The sequence below is a fragment of the Rana temporaria genome, chromosome 9, assembly GCF_905171775.1.
Source record: "Rana temporaria chromosome 9, aRanTem1.1, whole genome shotgun sequence".
In the NCBI taxonomy this organism is placed as follows: Eukaryota; Metazoa; Chordata; class Amphibia; order Anura; family Ranidae; genus Rana; species Rana temporaria.
In genome coordinates this window covers 171557919-171583225 of record NC_053497.1, presented here as the reverse complement: position 1 = coordinate 171583225, position 25307 = coordinate 171557919, and the positions used below count along the sequence as shown (strand labels likewise).

Below are 25307 nucleotides of genomic sequence, written 5' to 3'. Positions count from 1 at the left end.
CTTGGTTGCATTCTACCCATCACAGTGCTATCCTTTATGTATGCATCAGGTGGCCTAAAGTTTATATAACTAAAGAACTTATGTTAAGTGCTCTCTTTGGTCCATTAAAGCGTTATCTGTTTATAAAGTGCAAAGAAAAAAAAATCTGTTGATCCTTCCAGTGAGTCGAGAAGTGCTGCCCTGTGTCTTGAGCACTTCCCCAGGTTGCAGCCCAAGGGGGAAAAAAACTCACATTGTCTGCCAATTAACTATGCTCCCCCCAGCATGCACCAGTGACAATAAACCTCCTACTGGTTGGCTAGTGGAAATATCAATAATCATAACTCACTGTGACATCACATACTATTGCCAGAAGTACCAGTGACACCTACTGGCAGCAGAGAGAAAGCACAGCTCCACTGAGTTTAGGTGAAACCCATGTGAACAACTGAACTATAAATTCAGCAGGCTTACTACCACCCAGCAAGGATACATTTAAAGCTTTGCATGACAGTACAGGACCACAACACATGTAGGAAGAGCCCTCCTCCCTCCCACATCTCCAACAAAGAGCAACAGCTACCGGGCTAATTCTGCCATTTCTTATATACATGTTAAAATCTCCATTTTTTTTTACTAGAAAATTACTTTGAACCTCCAAACATTATATATTTTCTGAAATCAAAGGCCCTGGAGAATGAAATGGTGGCTGTTGAAATTTGATATATCACGCAATATTTTCACAGCAGTATATCAAACGCAAATTTTCAGGAGAAAATGCACTTTAATGAAATTCAATATAATACCCAATTTTTTGGTAACACATAAAAGATGATGTTAGGCCAAGTAAATAGATAACTAACATTTCACATTCTAAAATTTCATGGAATGGTGATAAACTATGGTACATTAAATTATACATAGGCGATGGTGCTAGGACTACTACTCTCACTCTGACTTATGCATCAATACCTCTCATGCGTGTTGTGATCAATGTCTATATATGCGTGTAGGACCTACATGTGTGATCGATCGCATTTACGTGTGAGAACTCCACCTTAATTTGTCTGGATTCTGTTAACCTTTTAAGTCATATAGTATACTGTTAATTTTGCACAATGCAACATGATAAAATAGAACTGATGTTCATTGAAAAAAAACTTGGAGAATGCGGGCATCGATCCCGCTACCTCTCACAGCATGTGAGAGGTAGCGCTCTACCATTTGAGCTAATCCCCCTCATAATGGATTTTGTGGGGGAAGGGGATGATCCCTGAACGCTGCATCACCTACTACTGACCCCTGAACTCTGCATCAATTACTACTAACCTCTGCACCTGAAGGTCACTACTACTGACCCCTGAACCCTGCACCCTTCCTGACCCCTGAACTTTATGTCACTTACTACTGACCCCTGAACTCTGTGTTACTAACTAATGACCCCTGAACTCTGTGTTACTTACTACTGATCCTGAACTCTGCTTCAATTAAATGCTGAACCTCCCTGTTACATATACTGACTTTTCCTTCTCTCTACACCCCATTTTCTTTTTTTATTTCAAAAATTTTCAAAGTAACAAACAAGCATGGATTGATTTTCACGTAAAGTTTAGTTATACACTTAGGGGTGTATTTATACAAAACTTGCCTATTTGTCCATCAAAACTACACATTACATTCTCCATCAAAGCTGTATGTAAATTTTCTCTGTTCGAATGAGGCACAATGGATTGTTCTTTGGCTATATTGTCTGCAATACAAATGTGTGAATGTGGATTTCACCCAATAGATGGAGTTGAGGAGCATACTTATTTCCTGTGATTACCATTGCCAACTAGTGGTCAAACGGAATCATTCTTATTTACACATTCAAGTCGAGAATATAGTTTGAGAACATTTAATTTTGCCCTATTCACACAGAACGAATTTACATGCAGTATCGATGAAGTAACAGCTATGCAAGATTTTAAAAATAAAAATACCCCTTTATTTTACCAAATGCAGTATCTTAAATAGAGGTTTTTTTATTTACTTAAAAACACTTGGAGAATGCGGGCTTTACAGGTTAAAAGTTTAAAGTTTTACAGGTTTATAGTTTTAAAGTTTACCTATTTACAAGTTTAAAGTTTACAGGTTAAAGTTTAAAGTTTACAATTTTATAAGTTTAAAGTTTAAATTTTAAAGTTTACAGGTTTACACGTTTAAAGTTTATAGGTTTAAAGTTTATAGGTTTAAAGTTTATAGGTTTAAAGTTTACAGGTTTATAGTTTTAAAGTTTAAAGTTGACAGATTTACAAGTTTAAAGTTTACAGGTTTAAATGTTAAAGTTTACAATTTTATAATGTTAAAGTTTACAATTTTATAAGTTTAAAGTTTAAATTTTAAAGTTTACAGTTTTATAAGTTTTAAAGTTTAAAGTTGACAGATTTATAAGTTTAAATTTTAAAGTTTACAGTTTTATAAGTTTTAAAGTTTAAAGTTGACAGATTTACAAGTTTCAAGTTTACAGGTTTAAAGTTTAGAGTTTATAGGTTTAAAGTTTAAAGTTTATAAGTTTAAAGTTTAAATTTTAAAGTTTACAATTTTATAAGTTTAAAGTTTACAGGTTTACAAGTTTAAAGTTTATAGGTTTAAAGTTTACAGGTTTATAGTTTTAAAGTTTAAAGTTGACAGATTTACAAGTTTAAAGTTTACAGGTTTACATTTTAAAGTTTACAATTTTTATAAGTTTAAAGTTTACATTTTAAAGTTTACAGTTTTATAAGTTTTAAAGTTTAAAGTTGACAGATTTATAAGTTTAAAGTTTAAATTTTAAAGTTTACAGTTTTATAAGTTTTAAAGTTTAAAGTTGACAGATTTACAAGTTTAAAGTTTACAATTTTATAAGTTTGAAGTTTACAGGTTTACAAGTTTAAAGTTTACATTTTAAAGTTTACAGGTTTACAAGTTTAAAGTTTAAAGGTTTACAAGTTTATAAGTTTAAAGTTTACAGATTACCAGTTTAAAGTTAAACAGGAGGTGTGGTGCTCCTGTTAATTACTACTATATTGGAACTGTTTTTTTTATCGAAAAAAAATCTGGAGAATGCGGGCATCGATCCCGCTACCTCTCACATGCTAAGCGAGCGCTCTACCATTTGAGCTAATCCCCCTCATAGTGGTGTCCTGAGAGGGAAGGGAATGAACACCCAAGAAGAGGAGGATTCGGGCTTCTCTGTACAAAACCAACTACACAGAGCAGGTAAGTATAACATGTTTGTTATTTCGTTTTTATTTTAAATAATATACCAATAGGTGAATCTGTGACCAAAATGTAAAGTGTATGTGAATGGTGCTGCGCTGTTGCAAAACGAAAGTGACACAAATATTATAGATACAAAGTGATACTGAAACTATACACAAGGTGGCAGATGTAAGAGCTTTGACTGCCACCTTGTGTATAGTTTCAGTATCACTTTTTATCTATAATATTTGTGTCACATTCGTTTGGCAAAAGCGCAGCACCATTCACATACACAAATCACCATAAACAAGTTCTAATGGCAGGATCAACAGGTAATTAAACTACATTACTGGGGGAGTCAGAAAAGCAAACACAGCTGTGCTTATTCTGGTGACAGATTGCATCATGGATGTCATTTCAAAGCTGGCCGCACACTAATAAAAAGTCATTAAGAAATGTAAATTTCAATACAATTTTTTAGTTTTTCTAATAGTTAATGGGGTCAATGATTGTTTTCAAACGCAGTGTCGAGAAAACTTGAAGGAGCAGGAGGGAACCTTTTCCTCTATTGAGCAAGTTTCTACCATTTCAAACAATATTTTGAAGTAACTTCATCAAGTGATCGAATGGCCTAAGAATTGACATACAAATATTCGTTGAGTTATCTACTAGTGTATGGGTAGCTTTATTTTGCCCATATATGCACTTAAAATTGCTACATTGTTTATTTTCTACATGTATAAAGTAAAAGCCGAGCCAGGTAGGATTCGAACCTACAATCTTCTGCTCCGTAGGCAGACGCGTTATCCATTGCGCCACTGGCCCCTTGGTTGCATTCTCCCGATCACAGTGCTATCCTTTATGTATGCATCAGGTGGCCTAAAGTTTATATAACTAAAGAACTTATGTTAAGTGCTCTCTTTGGTCCATTAAAGCGTTATCTGTTTATAAAGTGCAAAGAAAAAAAATCTGTTGATCCTTCCAGTGAGTCGAGAAGTGCTGCCCTGTGTCTTGAGTACTTCCCCAGGTTGCAGCCCAGGGGGGGAAAAAACTCACATTGTCTGCCAATTAATTATGCTCCCCCCAGCATGCACCAGTGACAATAAACCTCCTACTGGTTGGCTAGTGGAAATATCAATAATCATAACTCACTGTGACATCACATACTATTGCCAGAGGTACCAGTGACACCTACTGGCAGCAGAGAGAAAGCACAGCTCCACTGAGTTTAGGGGAAACCCATGTGAACAACTGAACTATAAATTCAGCAGGCTTACTACCACCCAGCAAGGATACATTTAAAGCTTTGCATGACAGTACAGGACCACAACACATGTAGGAAGAGCCCTCCTCCCTCCCACATCTCCAACAAAGAGCAACAGCTACCGGGCTAATTCTGCCATTTCTTATAAACATGTTAAAATCACAATTTTTTTACTAGAAAATTACTTTGAACCTCCAAACATTATATATTTTCTGAAAGCAAAGGCCCTGGAGAATGAAATGGTGGCTGTTAAAATTTGATATGTCACGCAATATTTTCACAGCAGTATATCAAACGCAAATTTTCAGGAGAAAATGCACTTTAATGAAATTCAATATATACCCAATTTTTTGGTAACACATAAAAGATGATGTTAGGCCAAGTAAATAGATAACTAACATTTCACATTCTAAAATTTCATGGAATGGTGATAAACTATGGTACATTAAATTATCCATAGGCGATGGTGCTAGGACTACTACTCTCACTCTGATTTATGCATCAATACCTCTCATGCGTGTTGTGATCAATGTCTATATATGCGTGTAGGACCTACATGTGTGATCGATCGCATTTACGTGTGAGAACTCCACCTTAGTTTGTCTGGATTCTGCTAACCTTTTAAGTCAAAATGTAAAGTGTATGTGAATGGTGCTGCGCTGTTGCAAAACGAAAGTGACACAAATATTATAGATACAAAGTGATACTGAAACTATACACAAGGTGGCAGATGTAAGAGCTTTGACTGCCACCTTGTGTATAGTTTCAGTATCACTTTTTATCTATAATATTTGTGTCACATTCGTTTGGCAAAAGAGCAGCACCATTCACATACACAAATCACCATAAACAAGTTCTAATGGCAGGATCAACAGATAATTAAACTAACATAAAACAAAAAAGGAGTCGCGCTAAGTAATTGAAAATTGCAAATAAATAATACCAAGTGAGTGATTATGTGCAAATCTGAAAAATATGAACCAAAATAATCATAGCAAATCAAGCCTCAAAAAGTGGTCCACAAAATAATTAGTGAAAAAGAGGGAAATGAACCCAATCAAATAAACTGAATAGGTGTAAAAACACAGTCCCAAATATAGTGATAGAGAAAGTCCCAAGGTGTTGAATAAATCCACAGCGTCGTGATGACTGACAGACAGGAGACCTCCACCAACGGGTAACACTGACTCTTACCACAGAGCAAATAAAAAACAGCAGCAACGATATCCACTCTCCACTGAGGAAACAGACTCACTCATCCATCCACTGGTGGTTCTCTCAATGGGCAACCCAAAATAATACTCCAGCGTATGTGAAGAGAGATCAGAAGGGACTCATAGCGTAATACTGCATAGATAATTTATTTAAAAAGCGAAATATTGCACTTACATTAGTCCAATAACAATAGGCATATAAAAACACGGTCTGTGTATGAAGCGTGTGCCCAGGATATCCGGGGTCCTCACATGTGCAACGCGGTGACGTCAAAGCGCCGCCTCCCAACGTTTCGTCTAAACACAGACTTGGTCACGGGATGAGGAAGCGCTTCACATCACCGCATTAAATACAAAAAGAAAACAAGGAAGGCATGGCTGAACTCCGAGATGGAACTGGCGACCTGGCGCCAGACCCACGTCCTCCATCTTGGTTAATGGAAAACCGCCGGTGACTGCCAGTATAGTGTCACCGGAGGAGCGTAACATCTAATCTTACACCGAGATCTTTCACAAAAAGATGTTGCACCCGTGGCCATCCATAACTACTATTGTATTGCGCTTTGTTATAGCGCACATAGCCAAAACAGAAAAAAGGAAAAAATAATTATTCACCAATAAGGGGAAAAATAAAAAATAAAAATATAAAATACTAATAAACCGTCCCTGCTGGGAAGCAAAGATGGTATATGTATATAAAAACAACCAATTATGGCTGTACACAAATAATAACCGGGGAATAAATTTGTCCAAGGCTCAAACGTGCAGCTGGACAGATCCATCTCAAGTCACTACCAATAAAAAACATTAAAAATAATATTCATTCCAATGAAGTGCATAAATAGATGGTAAAAAAATTAAACTACATTACCGGGGGAGTCAGAAAAGCAAACACAGCTGTGCTAATTCTGGTGACAGATTGCATCATGGATGTCATTTCAAAGCTGGCCGCACACTAATAAAAAGTCATTAAAAAATTTAAATTTCAATACAATTTTTTAGTTTTTCTAATAGTTAATGGGGTCAATGATTGTTTTCAAACGCAGTGTCGAGAAAACTTGAAGGAGCAGGAGGGAACCTTTTCCTCTATTGAGCAAATTTCTACCATTTCAAACAATATTTTGCAGTAACTTCATCAAGTGATCGAATGGCCTAAGAATTGACATACAAATATTCGTTGAGTTATCTACTAGTGTATGGGTAGCTTTATTTTGCCCATAATTGCACTTAAAATTGCTACAATGTTTATTTTCTACATGTATAAAGTAAAAGCCGAGCCAGGTAGGATTCGAACCTACAATCTTCTGCTCCGTAGGCAGACGCGTTATCCATTGCGCCACTGGCCCCTTGGTTGCATTCTCCCGATCACAGTGCTATCCTTTATGTATGCATCAGGTGGCCTAAAGTTTATATAACTAAAGAACTTATGTTAAGTGCTCTCTTTGGTCCAGTAAAGCGTTATCTGTTTATAAAGTGCAAAGAAAAAAAATCTGTTGATCCTTCCAGTGAGTCGAGAAGTGCTGCCCTGTGTCTTGAGCACTTCCCCAGGTTGCAGCCCAAGGGGGAAAAAAACTCACATTGTCTGCCAATTAATTATGCTCCCCCCAGCATGCACCAGTGACAATAAACCTCCTACTGGTTGGCTAGTGGAAATATCAATAATCATAACTCACTGTGACATCACATACTATTGCCAGAAGTACCAGTGACACCTACTGGCAGCAGAGAGAAAGCACAGCTCCACTGAGTTTAGGGGAAACCCATGTGAACAACTGAACTATAAATTCAGTAGGCTTACTACCACCCAGCAAGGATACATTTAAAGCTTTGCATGACAGTACAGGACCACAACACATGTAGGAAGAGCCCTCCCTCTCATGCGTGTTGTGATCAATGTCCATATATGCGTGTAGGACCTACATGTGTGATCGATCGCATTTACGTGTGAGAACTCCACCTTAATTTGTCTGGATTCTGTTAACCTTTTAAGTAATATAGTATACTGTTAATTTTGCACAATGCAACATGATAAAATAGAACTGCTTGTTCATTGAAAAAAATCTGGAGAATGCGGGCATCAATCCCGCTACCTCTCACATGCTAAGCGAGCGCTCTACTATTTGAGCTAATCCCCCTCATGATGGAATGTGTGGGGGAAGGGGATGATCCCTAACTGCTGCACCATCTACTACTGACCCCTGAACTCTGCATCAATTACTACTAACCTCTGCACCTGAAGGTCACTACTACTGACCCCTGAACCCTGCACCCTTCCTGACCCCTGAACTTTATGTCACTTACTACTGACCCCTGAACTCTGTGTTACTAACTAATGACCCCTGAACTCTGTGTTACTAACTACTGACCCCTGAACTCTGCTTCAATTAAATGCTGAACCTCCCTGTTACATATACTGACTTTTCCTTCTCTCTACACCCCATTTTCTTTTTTTATTTAAAAAAAATTCAAAGTAACAAATAAGCATGGATTGATTTTCACGTAAAGTTTAGTTATACACTTAGGGGTGTATTTATACAAAACTTGCCTATTTGTCCATCAAAACTACACATTACATTCTCCATCAAAGCTGTATGTAAATTTTCTCTGTTCGAATGGGGCACAATGGATTGTTCTTTGGCTATATTGTCTGCAATACAAATGGGTGAATGCAGATTTCACCCAATAGATGGAGTTGAGGAGCATACTTATTTCCTGTGATTACCATTGCCAACTAGTGGTCAAACGGAATCATTCTCATTTACACATTCAAGTCGAGAATATAGTTTGAGAACATTTAATTTTGCCCTATTCACACAGAACGAATTTACATGCAGTATCAATGAAGTAACAGCTATGCAAGATTTTAAAAATAAAAATACCCCTTTATTTTACCAAATGCAGTATCTTAAATAGAGGTTTCTTTTATTTACTTAAAAACACTTGAAGAATGCGGGCTTTACAGGTTAAAAGTTTAAAGTTTTACAGGTTTATAGTTTTAAAGTTTACATATTTACAAGTTTAAAGTTTACAGGTTTAAAGTTTAAAGTTTATAGGTTTAAAGTTTATAGGTTTCAAGTTTACAGGTTTATAGTTTTAAAGTTTAAAGTTTACAGGTTTAAATTTGAAAGTTTACAATTTTATAAGTTTAAATTTTAAAGTTTACAGTTTTATAAGTTTTAAAGTTTAAATTTGACAGATTTATAAGTTTAAAGTTTAAATTTTAAAGTTTACATTTTTATAAGTTTTAAAGTTTAAAGTTGACAGATTTACAAGTTTAAAGTTTACAGGTTTAAAGTTTAGAGTTTATAGGTTTAAAGTTTAAAGTTTACAAGTTTAAAGTTTAAATTTTAAAGTTTACAGGTTTACAAGTTTAAAGTTTACATTTAAAAGTTTACAGGTTTACAAGTTTAAAGGTTTACAAGTTTACAGGTTTATAAGTTTAAAGTTTACAGATTACCAGTTTAAAGTTAAACAGGAGGTGTGGTGCTCCTGTTAATTACTACTATATTGGAACTGTTTTTTTTATCGGAAAAAAAATCTGGAGAATGCGGGCATCGATCCCGCTACCTCTCACATGCTAAGCGAGCGCTCTACCATTTGAGCTAATCCCCCTCATAGTGGTGTCCTGAGAGGAAAGGGGATGAACACCCAAGAAGAGGAGGATTCAGGCTTCTCTGTACAAAACCAACTACACAGAGCAGGTAAGTATAACATGTTTGTTATTTCGTTTTTATTTTAAATAATACACCAATAGGTGAATCTGTGACCAAAATGTAAAGTGTATGTGAATGGTGCTGCGCTGTTGCAAAACGAAAGTGACACAAATATTATAGATACAAAGTGATACTGAAACTATACACAAGGTGGCGGATGTAAGAGCTTTGACTGCCACATTGTGTATAGTTTCAGTATCACTTTTTATCTATAATATTTGTGTCACATTCGTTTGGCAAAAGCGCAGCACCATTCACATACACAAATCACCATAAACAAGTTCTAATGGCAGGATCAACAGGTAATTAAACTACATTACTGGGGGAGTCAGAAAAGCAAACACAGCTGTGCTAATTCTGGTGACAGATTGCATCATGGATGTCATTTCAAAGCTGGCCGCACACTAATAAAAAGTCATTCAAAAATGTAAATTTCAATACAATTTTTTAGTTTTTCTAATAGTTAATGGGGTCAATGATTGTTTTCAAATGCAGTGTCGAGAAAACTTGAAGGAGCAGGAGGGAACCTTTTCCTCTATTGAGCAAATTTCTACCATTTCAAACAATATTTTGAAGTAACTTCATCAAGTGATCGAATGGCCTAAGAATTGACATACAAATATTCGTTGAGTTATCTACTAGTGTATGGGTAGCTTTATTTTGCCCATAATTGCACTTAAAATTGCTACAATGTTTATTTTCTACATGTATAAAGTAAAAGCCGAGCCAGGTAGGATTCGAACCTACAATCTTCTGCTCCGTAGGCAGACGCGTTATCCATTGCGCCACTGGCCCCTTGGTTGCATTGTACCGATCACAGTGCTATCCTTTATGTATGCATCAGGTGGCCTAAAGTTTATATAACTAAAGAACTTATGTTAAGTGCTCTCTTTGGTCCATTAAAGCGTTATCTGTTTATAAAGTGCATGAAAAAAAAATCTGTTGATCCTTCCAGTGAGTCGAGAAGTGCTGCCCTGTGTCTTGAGCACTTCCCCAGGTTGCAGCCCAAGGGGGAAAAAACTCACATTGTCTGCCAATTAATTATGCTCCCCCCAGCATGCACCAGTGACAATAAACCTCCTACTGGTTGGCTAGTGGAAATATCAATAATCATAACTCACTGTGACATCACATACTATTGCCAGAAGTACCAGTGACACCTACTGGCAGCAGAGAGAAAGCACAGCTCCACTGTGTTTAGGGGAAACCCATGTGAACAACTGAACTATAAATTCAGCAGGCTTACTCCCACCCAGCAAGGATAAATGTAAAGCTTTGAATGACAGTACAGAACCAGAACACGTGTAGGAATAGCCCTCCTCCCTCCCACATCTCCAACAAAGAGCAACAGCTACCGGGCTAATTCTGCCATTTCTTATATACATGTTAAAATCTCAATTTTTTTACTAGAAAATTACTTTGAACCTCTAAACATTATATATTTTCTGAAAGCAAAGGCCCTGGAGAATGAAATGTTGGCTGTTGAAATTTGATATGTCACGCAATATTTTCACAGCAGTATTTCAAACGCAAATTTTCAGGAGAAAATGCACTTAAATGAAATTCAATATAATACCCAATTTTTTGGCAACACATAAAAGATGATGTTAGGCCAAGTAAATAGATAACTAACATTTCACATTCTAAAATTTCATGGAATGGTGATAAACTATGGTACATTAAATTATCCATAGGCGATGGTGCTAGGACTACTACTCTCACTCTGACTTATGCATCAATACCTCTCATGCGTGTTGTGATCAATGTCTATATATGCGTGTAGGACCTACATGTGTGATCGATCGCATTTACGTGTGAGAACTCCACCTTAATTTGTCTGGATTCTGCTAACCTTTTAAGTCATATAGTATACTGTTAATTTAGCACAATGCAACATGATAAAATAGAACGGCTTGTTCATTGAAAAAAATCTGGAGAATGCGGGCATCGATCCCGCTACCTCTCACATGCTAAGCGAGCGCTCTACCATTTGAGCTAATCCCCCTCATGATGGATTTTGTGGGGGAAGGGGATGATCCCTAAATGCTGCATCACCTACTACTGACCCCTGAACTCTGCATCAATTACTATTCACCTCTGCACCCGAAGGTCACTACTACTGACCCCTGAACCCTGCACCCTTCCTGACCCCTGAACTTTACGTCACTTACTACTGACCCCTGAACTCTGTGTTACTAACTGCTGACCCCTGAACTCTGTTACTTACTACTGATCCTGAACTATGCTTCAATTAAATGCTGAACCTCCCTGTTACATATACTGACTTTTCCTTCTCTCTACACCCCATTTTCTTTTTTTATTTCTAAATTTTTCAACGTAACAAACAAGCATGGATTGATTTTCACGTAAAGTTTAGTTATACACTTAGGGGTGTATTTATACAAAACTTGCCTATTTGTCCATCAAAACTACACATTACATTCTCCATCAAAGCTGCATGTTAATTTTCTCTGTTCGAATGGGGCACAATCGATGGTTCTTTCGCTATATTGTCTGCAATACAAATGTGTGAATGCAGATTTAACCCACTAGATGGAGTTGAGGAGCATACTTATTTCCTGTGATTACCATTGCCAACTAGTGGTCAAACTGAGAACGGTTTGTGTGGTTAGATTCCAGCACAGACAGTACTGCACCAGTCCTTGAAAAGTTTAAAATATTAGAGCAAAGATAAACTGAGTGGGTGTTTAGACCACATCAGTGATATAGGACTTTGTGGTGTGTCTTGTCAGGGATAGGTGAGCTAATGATTCAATATAGAACGTTTTATAGAAAAAATAACAATTTATTATAAATATATAAAAATAAAACACAATGAATAAAATCACTTGTTGCCCTGTTACAGAAGAGATGCCAATAGTGATTAGATGAACTTGATGCTAGTCGCCGACATGTTTCGCAAGAAAATGCGTCTTCTGGGCGCCGCATTCATCTAAATTACATCCTCATCTAATATGTAAGAAAAACAAATTAGTTACATATAATATTTTCCGGGCATAGAACATACAAAGTTAAGTAATTTATACTTGGATTGATATAAGGAGAAGGGAACCTTTAGATGCGGTCAGTGTGATCAATGCCCCTGGGTAGGGGTGGGAACAGGCTGTCCCCTGCCAAGGGGAGGCTACCATAAATCCAAAGCCTATGCGGACTGCACCACGGTGGGGGTTGTATATTTAGCAACCTGCACCTGTGGTGCATTCTACATAGGAAAGACTAAGACCATTCGCGAAGCGAATCCAAGACCATCTTTACTATTTGGATGCAGGATTACTGTACACACCAATTTGCAATCACGTAGGTTTGCAGCACAGTTTTGACCCTGCGGTCATCTCATTCTTTGTATTAGAAGTGATCTCCCCCTCAGAAAGAGGAGGAAATTTTGATAAAAAAATAGTACAACAGGAAACCCGCTGGATTTTCAATCAAAGAGCCACTTATGCGCCAGGCTTGAATTCAGCCCTGTCCTTTAAACCATTCCTATGAACAAACAGTTTAGCTTTCTCCAGGGTAGATCACTTAATTATTTGTATATAATGGATAATGTATTAGACCTATGCATGCCATCTAGTGGTTTGCTTGAAGAACTATATATCAGATTGTTGGTTAATAGACAAGCGGTCTTCATATTAACTTTTGTCTGAGGTTTTAATTCTCCTTTTTGAAGGATAAGATATTGGAGTTTATATCCAATAAATCTACATACTGTATAATTTTCTTGCTGATACTGCAGAATGTTTTATATTATGATACATATTTTTTCTCTCACGATTGATACAAGGCGGTGACTGTTTTTCTTTGTCAGCAGACAATAGTCATTTTTTGTTATGACAGTAGGCATTGGGGACCACTGGGTGGCGCTGCCTGAGCGTCAACTGCCAAGGTAGGGAAGCTGTTGATCCTGCTGTTGAGGATGGGAATAACTTCCCATCCACACAGATTGCGGCGCATGCGCGGTACGGCCGCTACTGGTCCACCTGCGCATGCGCGGCCAGTCTGGATCCAAAGGAAGTGATGTCAGGGGTCAATCTGACCCTTCACTTCCAGGTCGCCCTGGATATTTAACCGCCGGCGTGTGGTGACAGTACACACACGCCGGGGAGACGGAGGCATACGAGCACCGAGCGGCAGCACATTTGGAGCTACTGTATCCTAAGGTATAGACAAATAGGACATTTATGTCCTCTTATGTTTATGTGTGGCGCGTTTGTGATAGATATCTGGCAATGCTGATAGAGCCCAGTAAACCCGGATCTTCCTTCCTCATCTCCCTGCTGCTTGACTTACAAGTCCCATAAGGGAGAATAAAAATACTTATATGTTGGAACGATTATCCCATGAAAGTTTACATATTCACTACAGAGTGAAGAAGGATCCGGTTTACTGAACTTATATTGCTCTGTGATTCAACACTGTTGCCCTATCTAGCTCCACACATCTATAGATATTAATCCAGCCTTTATGCTCCATATATTTAAATATATATTAAAATATTGATATACAGCACCTGGGATTACTATTATCATTAAAACCCATATATGTTTCTTGGTTTTCTAGGGGATCTATTACCCCACGGTCCCGCTTCCATAACTTGCCCCTCGCTAGAGCATATACGGTTAAATATGCAATACTAGGTAGGTAATGTGTATATATAATAATTTTTGTTTCTTCTTTATCCCTGAGATAACAATTGCATACTTATTGAACACTGTATAGGTTTCTTGCGGATTAATATCAGCAATCCTATTCTATATCTATATATATATGCGTCAATATCCATATATATATATACACACATATATATTTCTTACCTGTTTTCATTATTATTATTGTAGATTTCATTATACCACCTACCGTTATCTGAATACCACCAGGGGGAAACAACTTCACTCTAAACTCTGCGGGTTTGACTCCCGCAGGGGGCCTTGGTTGCAGCCCAGGCGAGCCTCTGCCCTATGGTTTTGTCCATCTCCCCCAATTTAGGCCTCATGTGTCTTTGCTGACAGGGTATGCCAGTCTACAGTCGCTGGTGAGCATCTATATATATATTTTCATGATATATCAATCCAAGTATAAATTACTTAACTTTGTATGTTCTATGCCCGGAAAATATTATATGTAACTAATTTGTTTTTCTTACATATTATTAGATGAGGATGTAATTTAGATGAATGCGGCACCCAGAAGACGCATTTTCTTGCGAAACATGTCGGCGACTAGCATCAAGTTCATCTAATCACTATTAGCATCTCTTCTGTAACAGGGCAACAAGTGATTTTATTCATTGTGTTTTATTTTTATATATTTATAATAAATTGTTATTTTTTCTATACAACATTCTATATTGAATCATTAGCTCACCTATCCCTGACACGACACACCACAAAGTCCTATATCACTGATGTGGTCTAAACACCCAGTTTATCTTTGCTCTAATAGTGGTCAAACTGAATCATTATCATTTACACATTCAAATCGAGAATATAGTTTGAGAACATTTAATTTTGCTCTATTCACACAGAACGAATTTACATGCAGTATCGATGAAGTAACAGCTATGCAAGATTTTAAAAATAAAAATACCCCTTTATTTTACCAAATGCAGTATCTTAAATAGAGGTTTTTTTATTTACTTAAAAACACTTGGAGAATGCGGGCTTTACAGGTTAAAAGTTTAAAGTTTTACAGGTTTATAGTTTTAAAGTTTAAAGTTTACATATTTACAAGTTTAAAGTTTAAAGTTTACAGGTTTAAAGTTTACAATTTTATAAGTTTAAATTTTAAAGTTTACAGGTTTACAAGTTTATAGGTTTAAAGCTTACAGGTTTATAGTTTTAAAGTTTAAAGTTGACAGATTTACAAGTGTAAAGTTGACAGATTTACAAGTGTAAAGTTGACAGATTTACAAGTGTAAAGTTGACAGATTTACAAGTGTAAAGTTGACAGATTTACAAGTGTAAAGTTGACAGATTTACAAGTGTAAAGTTGACAGATTTACAAGTGTAAAGTTGACAGATTTACAAGTGTAAAGTTGACAGATTTACAAGTGTAAAGTTGACAGATTTACAAGTGTAAAGTTGACAGATTTACAAGTGTAAAGTTGACAGATTTACAAGTGTAAAGTTGACAGATTTACAAGTGTAAAGTTTACATGTTTAAAGTTTAGAGTTTATAGGTTTAAAGTTTAAAGTTTGAATTTTAAAGTTTACAATTTTATAAGTTTAAAGTTTACAGATTACCAGTTTAAAGTTAAACAAGAGGTGTGGTGCTCTTGTTTATTACTACTATATTGGAACTGTTTTTTTTTATCGGAAAAAAAAACTGGAGAATGCGGGCATCGATCCCGCTACCTCTCACATGCTAAGCGAGCGCTCTACCATTTGAGCTAATCCCCCTCATAATGGTGTCCTGAGAGGGAAGGGGATGATCTCTAAACACTAAACACCCAAGAAAAGGAGGATTCGGGCTTCTCTGTGCAAAACCAACTACACTGAGCAGGTAAGTATAACGTGTGTTATTTCGTTTTTATTTTAAATAATACAAGACTTTACAATCACTTTAATATCACCATAAACAAGAATAAAGTAAGAATACACCAATAGGTGAATCTGTGACCAAAATGTAAAGTGTATGTGAATGGTGCTGCGCTGTTGCAAAACGAAAGTGACACAAATATTATAGATACAAGGTGATACTGAAACTGGGCAGCTTTATTTTGCCCATAATTGCACTTAAAATTGCTACAATGTTTATTCTCTACATGTAAGAAGTAAAAGCCGAGCCAGGTAGGAGTAGGCAGACGCGTTATCCATTGCGCCACTGGCCCCTTGGCTGTCTATGCCCACCACAGTGCTATCCTTTAATGTATGCATCAGGTGGCCTAAAGTTTATATAATTAAATAACTCATGTGAAGTGCTCTCTATGGTCCATTAAAGTGTCATCTGTTTATAAAGTGCAAAAAAATAAAAAAATCTGTTGATCCTTCCAGTGAGTCCTGTGTCTTGTGCTGCCCTGTGTCTTGAGCACTTCCCCAGGTTGCAGCCCAGGGGGAAACCCTAACCCTAGCTCTAACCCTTAACCCTAACCCTATGTTTTTTTTATAAAATAAGACTTTACAATCACTGTAATATCACCATAAACAAATTCTAATGGCAGGACCAACAGGTAATGAAACAACATGAAATGGGGGAGTCAGAAAAGCAAACACAGCAGTGCTAATTCTATTGACAGTTTGCATCATAGATGTCATTTTAAAGCTGGCCGCACACTAATAGAATTTCATTAATAAAAAAATGTCAATTAAAAAAATAGTTTTTCTAATGGTTTATGTGGTAAATTTTTGTTTTCAAACGCAGTTTCAAGAAAATTTGAAGGAGCAGGACAGAACATTTTCCTCAATTGAGCAATTTCTACCATTTCAAACAAGATTTCGAAGTACCGTATATACTCGAGTATAAGCCGAGTTTTTCAGCACTTTTTCTTGTGCTGAAAATGCCCCCTCGGCTTATACTCGAGTCACCTTTTTGCGCCTGATCTCCCGGATTTTGGGGACCCAGTATCGGCCACCTGGACCCCAAACTTGGCACACATGTAGCCCCATTTCTCCTCTACAAGTGTGCAAAGTTTGTTGTCTGGGGGACCTATGGCTGGGGAGCAGGGCCGCCATCAGGGGGGTACAGGCAGTACACCTGTAAGGGTAAAGGGACAATTTTTTTTTTAGAGGTCCGGGCACCCCTTCCATAGACTCCCATGTTACACGTCAGTCTAGTCATGGACACAGTGAGGCATGGACACAGTGTGGCATGGGTACAGTGAGGCATGGGCGCAGTGAGGCATGGGCGCAGTGAGGCAAAGTAAGGCAAAGTGAGGCATGCAGGTGGACACCCTAGGCTTATACTAGAGTCAATATGTTTTCACATTTTTTTGTGGTAAAATTAGGTGCCTCGGCTTATATTCGGATATATACGGTAACTTCAAATGGCATTCATTAAGTGACCGAATCTACTAGTTTAGTAATCTACTAGTGTATGGGCTGCTTTATTTTGCCCATAATTGCACTTAAAATTTTGAAGCGCTATAATGTTTATTTTCTACATGTATAAAGTAAAAGCCGAGCCAGGTAGGAGTCGAACCTACAATCTTCTGCTCCGTAGGCAGACGCGTTATCCATTGCGCCACTGGCCCCTTGGTTGCCTAAGCCCCACCATAGTTATCCATTATGTATGTATCAGGTGGCCTAAAGTTTATAAATCTAAAAACATATATCTTAACTGCTCTCTTTGGTCCATTAAATGTACAGTTTAAAGCTTTATCTGTTTATAAAGTGCAATTTTTTTTAAATCTGTTGATTCTTCCAAAAGTGCTGCCCTGTGTCTTGAGCACTTCCCCAGGTTGCAGCCCAGGGGGAAAAAAGCTCACATTGTCTGCCAATTAATTATGCTCCCCCCAGCATGCACCAGTGACAACAAACCTCCTACTGGTTGGTTAGTGGAAATATAAATATTCATAACTCACTGTGGCATCTCATACTATAACTAGAGGTACCAGCGACACCTACTGGCAGCAGAGAGAAAGCACAGCTCCACTGAGTTTTGGGGAAACCCATGTAGACAACTGGACTATAAATTTAGCTGGCTTGCTACCACCCAGCAAGGATAAATGTAAAGCTTTGAATGACAGTACAGGACCACAACACATGTAGGAAGAGCCCTCCTCCCTCCCACATCTCCAACAAAGAGCAACAGCTACCAGGCTAATTCTGCCATTTCTTATATACATGTTAAAATCTCCATTTGTTTACTAGAAAATTACTTTGAGCCTCCAAACATTATATATTTTCTGAAAGCAAAGGCTCTGGAGAATGAAATAGTGACTGTTGAAATTTGTTATGCCACGTGATATTTGCACAGCAGTTTATCAAACACAAATTTTCAGGAGAAAATTCACTTTAATGAAATTCAATATAATACCAAATTTTTTGGTAACACATAAAAGATGTTAGGCCAAGTAAATAGATAACCAACATTTCACATTCTAAAATTTCATGGAATGGTGATAAACTACGGTACATTAAATTATCCATAGGCGATGATGCTAGGACTACTACTCTCACTCTGACTTATGCAGCAATACCTCTCATGCGTGTTGTGATCAATTTCTATATATGCGTGTAGGACCTACATGTGTGATCGATCGCATTTACGTGTGAGAACTCCATCTTAATTCTTCTGGATTCTGCCAACCTTTTAAGTCTATAGTATACTGTTAATTTTGCACAATGCAACATGATAAAATAGAACTGCTTGTTGATTTAAAAAATAATTGGAGAATGCGGGCATCGATCCCGCTACCTCTCACATGCTAAGCGAGCGCTCTACCATTTGAGCTAATCCCCCTCATGAAGGATCTGTATGGGGGAAGGGAATAATCCCTAAACGCTGCATCACCTACTACTGACCTCTGAACTCTGCATCAATTACTACTAACCTCTTTTACCCCTGAAGGTCACTTACTACTGACCTCTGCACTCTGTCACTACTAACCCCTGAACCCTGTACCCTTCCTGACCCCTGAACTCTGTGTTACTTACTACTGATCCTGAACTCTGCTTCAATTAAATGCTGAACCTCCCTGTTGCATATACTGACTTTTCCTTCTCTCTATACCCCATTTTCTTTTTTTATTTCTAAATCTTTCAAAGTAACAAACAAGCATGGATTGATTTTCACGTAAAGTTTAGTTATTCACTTAGGAGTGTATTTATACAAAACGTGCCTATTTGTCCATCAAAACTACACATAATATTCTCCTTCAAAGCTGTATGTAAAATTTTCTATTTTCGAATGGGGCACAATCGATTGTTCTTTGGCTATATTGTCTGCAATACAAATGTATGCATGCATATTTAACCCACTAGATGGAGTTGAGGAGCATACTTATTTCCTGTGATTACCATTGCCAACTAGTGGTCAAACTGAAACATTCTCATTCACACCTTCAAATCGAGAATATCGTTTGAGAACATTTAATTTTGCCCTATTCACACAGAACGAATTTACATGCAGTATCGATGAAGTAACAGCTATGCAAGATTTTAAAAATAAAAATACCCCTTTATTTTACCAAATGCAGTATCTTAAAAATAGAGGTTTTTTTATTTACTTAAAAACAATTGGAGAATGCGGGCTTTACAGGTTAAAAGTTTAAAGTTTTACAGGTTTATAGTTTTAAAGTTTACATATTTACAAGTTTAAAGTTTACAGGTTTAAAGTTTAAAGTTTACAGGTTTAAAGTTTCAAGTTTACAGGTTTATAGTTTTAAAGTTTAAAGTTGACTGATTTACAAGTTTAAAGTTTACATATTTACAAGTTTAAAGTTTATAAGCTTAAAGTTTACAGGTTTATAGTTTTAAAGTTGACAGATTTACAAGTTTACATATTTACAAGTTTAAAGGTTTAAAGTTTATAAGCTTAAAGTTTATAGGTTTAAAGTTTACAGGTTTATAGTTTTAAAGTTGACAGATTTACAAGTTTAAAGTTTACATATTTACAAGTTTAAAGTTTACAGGTTTATAAGTTTAAAATTAAAATTTTAAGTTTTACAATTTTGACGTTTACAAGATTACCAATTTAAAGTTAAACAGGAGGTGTTGTGCTCCTGTTTATTACTACTATATTGGAACTGTTTTTTTTTTATCGAAAAAAAATAAAAATCTGGAGAATGCGGGCATTGATCCCGCTACCTCTCACATGCTAAGCGAGCGCTCTACCATTTGAGCTAATCCCCCTCATAGTGGTGTCCTGAGAGGGAAGGGGATGATCCCTAAACACCCAAGAAGAGGAGGATTCGGGCTTCTCTGTGCAAAACCAACTACACAGAGCAGGTAAGTATAACATGTTTGTTATTTCGTTTTTTTAAAATAATACAAGACTTTACAATCACTTTAATATCACCATAAACAAGAAAAAAAGTAAGAATACACCAATAGGTGAATCTGTGACCAAAATGTAAAGTGTATGTGAATGGTGCTGCGCTGTTGCAAAACGAAAATGTGACACAAATATTATAGATTTTTTTTCTATTGAAAAGCCTGTGGCGTGCAAAACACAACCCAAAAACTTCACCCGGTGCAGGGAAAAAGTGCACACACATAAGGAGGTGCAACAAAAACCTGTGACGGGTGCATCGTCAATAGGCCCTCCGAAGAGGGCCTGACCCTGATCCCCCGGGGCGCAAGGCTCCTGACAGGGACTGAGGTTGTCAGTGGTCCATGCAGCCGAAGCCACATGAACCCATCCAAGGCCCATGTAGCCGAAGCCAGCACGGACACAACAGTGAGGCTCCCCCGAAGGGAGACCCCATGAGAGCAGGCGAACTAAGCCAGAAGGCCATGTCCACCCACTCCCAAGACGTTCAGGGCAGGCCCGAGGACCAGCACCCTACTTATCACACATAAAGTGCAGTGCACCAAACAAAAATAAGTGACAAACTAGACAAACACGGGGAAAAATAAAAAGAAAGTGGGGAAGAAGGAAGATGGGAGAGTGAGGTAAAGTGACCAATGTGCAATACATTGGCCGGCCCTCCGGCCAGGAATCAAAAATTCCTCTGGTCCTAGCCAAAAGGCCTGGCCCTAGAGGCAGGTGCTAAAAAAGTGTGTGTGGAGATAAGTGACCAAAAAGGTGCCACACGTTGAGTGTCCCTCACACACTCAGTGCAATGTATGGCACCCCTGGACTGCCACTCCAGGGGCACTATCTCCACAGGCTTTTCAATGGACCCTGGTCCACGGCCCGGACAGTCACGGCCCCCTTCCCACCTCAACCAGAAAGGATCAGGAGCTACCGGAGGCTCAGGGAGAGTGCCCATACACCTCTTTCGCTCCTTACCTAATTATACTCAAGAGGTACTCACTACTCACTAGACCTTCCCCCGAAGGGTCGGGCCAGCTTTCCCTCTCGAGAAACTGGTAAGGCGGGTTAGGAACCGCATCAAATCCAGGCCAGAAGGCCAGGGCCCCGGCCTTCCGCTAAGATCTCATGCCTCTCCGTCTACCAGGAGCACCCTTCCAGATGGCTCAGACTCGACCAGTGGCCTGCCCCCAGTACAGTCGGGTAGCAAAAGCATAGCCCCTGCTGAAACCATCCTTCCAGGTGCCTATCACATCTTTGGATTGCTTCAGCCCTCTACTAAAGAAGTGCTTCAGCGTTCCTCCGAAAACTGATAAGAACAGATACTACACTTGATCTTAGCCAAAAGGCCGAGAAGCAAAACGAAAATGTGACACAAATATTATAGATACAAAGTGATACTGAAACTATACACAAGGTGGCAGATGTAAGAGCTTTACTGCCACCTTGTGTATAGTTTCAGTATCACTTTTTATCTATAATATTTGTGTCACATTCGTTTGACAAAAACGCAGCACCATTCACATACACAAATCACCATAAACAAGTTCTAATGGCAGGATCAACAGGTAATTAAACTACATTACATGAGTGAGTCAGAAAAGCAAACACAGCTGTGCTAATTCTGGTGACAGATTGCATCATGGATGTCATTTCAAAGCTGGCCGCACACTAATAAAAAGTCATTAAAAAATGTAAATTTTAATACAATTTTTTAGTTTTTCTAATAGTTAATGGGGTAAATGTTTGTTTTCAAACGCAGTGTGGAGAAAATTTGAAGGAGCAGGAGGGAACCTTTTCCTCTATTGAGCAAATTTCTACCATTTCAAACAATATTTTGAAGTAACTTCATCAAGTGATCGAATGGCCTAAGAATGAACATACAAATATTCGTTGAGTTATCTACTAGTGTATGGGCAGCTCTATCTTGCCCATAATTGCTACAATGTTTATTTTCTACATGTATAAAGTAAAAGCCGAGCCAGGTAGGATTCGAACCTACAATCTTCTGCTCCGTAGGCAGACGCGTTATCCATTGCGCCACTGGCCCCTTGGTTGCATTCTCCTGATCACAGTGCTATCCTTTATGTATGCATCAGGTGGCCTAAAGTTTATATAACTAAAGACCTTATGTTAAGTGCTCTCTTTGGTCCATTAAAGCGTTCTGTTTATAAAGTGCAAAAAAATAAAAAAATCTGTTGATCCTTCCAGTGAGTCGAGAAGTGCTGCCCTGTGTCTTGAGCACTTCCCCAGGTTGCAGCCCGGTGGGGAAAAAACTCACATTGTCTGCCAATTAATTATGCTCCCCCATCATGCACCAGTGACCCCTACTGGTTGGCTAGTGGAAATATCAATAATCATAACTCACTGTGACATCACATACTATTGCCAGAGGTACCAGTGACACCTACTGGCAGTAGAGAGAAAGCACAGCTCCACTGAGTTTAGGGGAAACCCATGTGAACAACTGAACTATAAATTCAGCAGGCTTACTACCGTGTTTCCCCGAAAATAAGACGTACTCCGAAAATAAGCCGTAGCGGGATTTCGACGCAAGATCGAAATATAAGACATCCCCCCGAAAATAAGACGTAGCGATGGCGCGTCGAATCCCCGAAAATAAGACGTAGCGATGGCGTGTCGTATGCGTAGCGGCGCGAGCGGGAAAACAAGACGTGATAGGCGTAATGTACTGGTGCGGAGCTCAGGAGCTGTAAAGAAGTCGTGCAGCCCTTCTTATCTGCTCCACGGTATCTCTAAGTGACCGGAGAGGTGTCAGCAGCCCCATAAATACGGTAAGGTCGGCTCCATACTGTTGTACCATACTTGCTGGTAAAAAAAATAAGACGTCCCCCGAAAATAAGCCATAGTGTGATTTCTGGAGGAAAAATAAATATAAGACGGTGTCTTATTTTCGGGGAAACACGGTACCACCCAGCAAGGATAAATGTAAAGCTTTGCATGACAGTACAGGACCACAAAACATGTAGGAAGAGCCCTCCTCCCTCCCACATCTCCAACAAAGAGCAACAGCTACCGGGCTAATTCTGCCATTTCTTATATTCATGTTAAAATCTAAAATTTTTTACTAGGAGGATCTGGGCTGTTCTGTGCAAAACCAACTGCATAAGCACTTTCCCTGACTTGTTAATTCCCCGACTTAGTTGGGTAGGCGGTACATTTTGTAGGGGGTGGGTCAGCCACGCCTCATGACCCTTGACCTTTGGGAACCTGCTTTCTGACCTTTGACCTCTGGGGGAAGTTCCAATTCCTGAGTCCTAGCCTTATTCTTCAAGGGGAAACCCTAACCCTAGCTCTAACCCTTAACCCTAACCCCATGTTTTTTTTTTTTTATAAAATAAGACTTTATAATCACTTTAATATCACCATAAACAAATTCTAATGGTAGGACCAACAGGTAATGAAACAACATGAAATGGGGGAGTCAGAAAAGCAAACACAGCAGTGCTAATTCTAGTGACAGTTTGCATCATAGATGTCATTTTAAAGCTGGCCGCACACTAATATAATTTCATTAATAAAAAAATGTCAATTAAAAAAAAAAAAATTCTAATGGTTTATGTGGTAAATTTTTGATTTCAAATGCAGTGTCAAGAAAATTTGAAGGAGCAGGACGGAACATTTTCCTCAATTGAGTAATTTCTACTGTTTCAAACAAGATTTCGAAGTACCGTATATACTCGAGTATAAGCCGAGTTTTTCAGCACTTTTTCTTGTGCTGAAAATGCCCCCTCGGCTTTTACTCGAGTCACCTTTTTGCGCCTGATCTCCCGGATTTTGGGGACCTGGTACCGGCCGCCTGGCCCCCAAACTTGGCACACATGTAGCCCCATTTCTCCTCTACAAGTGGCAAATTTTCTCTGTTCAAAAAAACTTGGAGAATGCGGGCATCGATCCCTCTACCTCTCACATGCTAAGCGAGCGCTCTACCGTTTGAGCTTGTTGATTGAAAAATAATTGGAGAATGCGGGCATCGATCCCGCTACCTCTCACATGCTAAGCGAGCGCTCTACCATTTGAGCTAATCCCCCTCATGAAGGATTTGTATGGGGGAAGGGAATAATCCCTAAACGCTGCATCACCTACTACTGACCTCTGAACTCTGCATCAATTACTACTAACCTCTGCACCCGAAGGTCACTACTACTGACCCCTGAACTCTGTGTTACTAACTACTGACCCCTGAACTCTGTGTTACTAACTACTGATCCTGAACTCTGCTTCAATTAAATGCTGACCCTCCCTGTTTCATATACTGACTTTTCCTTCTCTCTACACCCCATTTTCTTTTTTTATTTCTACATTTCTCAAAGTAACAAACAAGCATGGATTGATTTTCACGTAAAGTTTAGTTATACATTTAGGGGTGTAAAAACTTGCCTATTTGTCCATCAAAACTACACATAAAATTCTCCATCAAAGCTGCATGTAAATTTTCTCTGTTCAAAAAAACTTGGAGAATGCGGGCATCGATCCCGCTACCTCTCACATGCTAAGCGAGCGCTCTACCATTTGAGCTAATCCCCCTCATAAAGGATATTCATGGGGGAAGGGGATGATCCCTCAATGCTGCATCACCTACTACGGACCTCTGAACTCTGCATCAATTACTATTAACCTCTGCACCCAAAGGTCACTTACTACTGACCTCTGCACTCTGTCAATACTAACCCCTGATCCCTGCACCCTTCCTAATCCCTGAACTCTGTGCTACCGACCCCGGAACTCTGTGCTACCGACCCCGGAACTCTGTGCTACCGACCCCGGAACTCTGTGCTACCGACCCCGGAACTCTGTGCTACCGACCCCGGAACTCTGTGCTACCGACCCCGGAACTCTGTGCTACCGACCCCGGAACTCTGTGCTACCGACCCCGGAACTCTGTGCTACCGACCCCGGAACTCTGTGCTACCGACCCCGGAACTCTGTGCTACCGACCCCGGAACTCTGTGCTACCGACCC

At 38.6% G+C, this 25307-nt stretch overlaps 5 non-coding genes and 1 pseudogene across 5 annotated transcripts; all 6 read right to left on the bottom strand.

Moving 5' to 3' along the window:
- Positions 1-3953: 3953 nt before the first annotated feature.
- Positions 3954-4026, bottom strand: TRNAR-ACG. The gene has a single exon. It is a non-coding gene; the product is annotated as a tRNA-Arg (tRNA).
- Positions 4027-6952: 2926 nt separating this feature from the next.
- Positions 6953-7025, bottom strand: TRNAR-ACG. The gene has a single exon. It is a non-coding gene; the product is annotated as a tRNA-Arg (tRNA).
- A 3089-nt stretch (positions 7026-10114) lies between these two features.
- Positions 10115-10187, bottom strand: TRNAR-ACG. Its single transcript has one exon. It is a non-coding gene; the product is annotated as a tRNA-Arg (tRNA).
- Positions 10188-17525: 7338 nt separating this feature from the next.
- On the bottom strand, positions 17526-17598 carry TRNAR-ACG. Its single transcript has one exon. It is a non-coding gene; the product is annotated as a tRNA-Arg (tRNA).
- A 3983-nt stretch (positions 17599-21581) lies between these two features.
- On the bottom strand, positions 21582-21685 carry LOC120914670 (annotated as a pseudogene).
- A 616-nt stretch (positions 21686-22301) lies between these two features.
- On the bottom strand, positions 22302-22374 carry TRNAR-ACG. Its single transcript has one exon. It is a non-coding gene; the product is annotated as a tRNA-Arg (tRNA).
- Positions 22375-25307: the final 2933 nt, after the last annotated feature.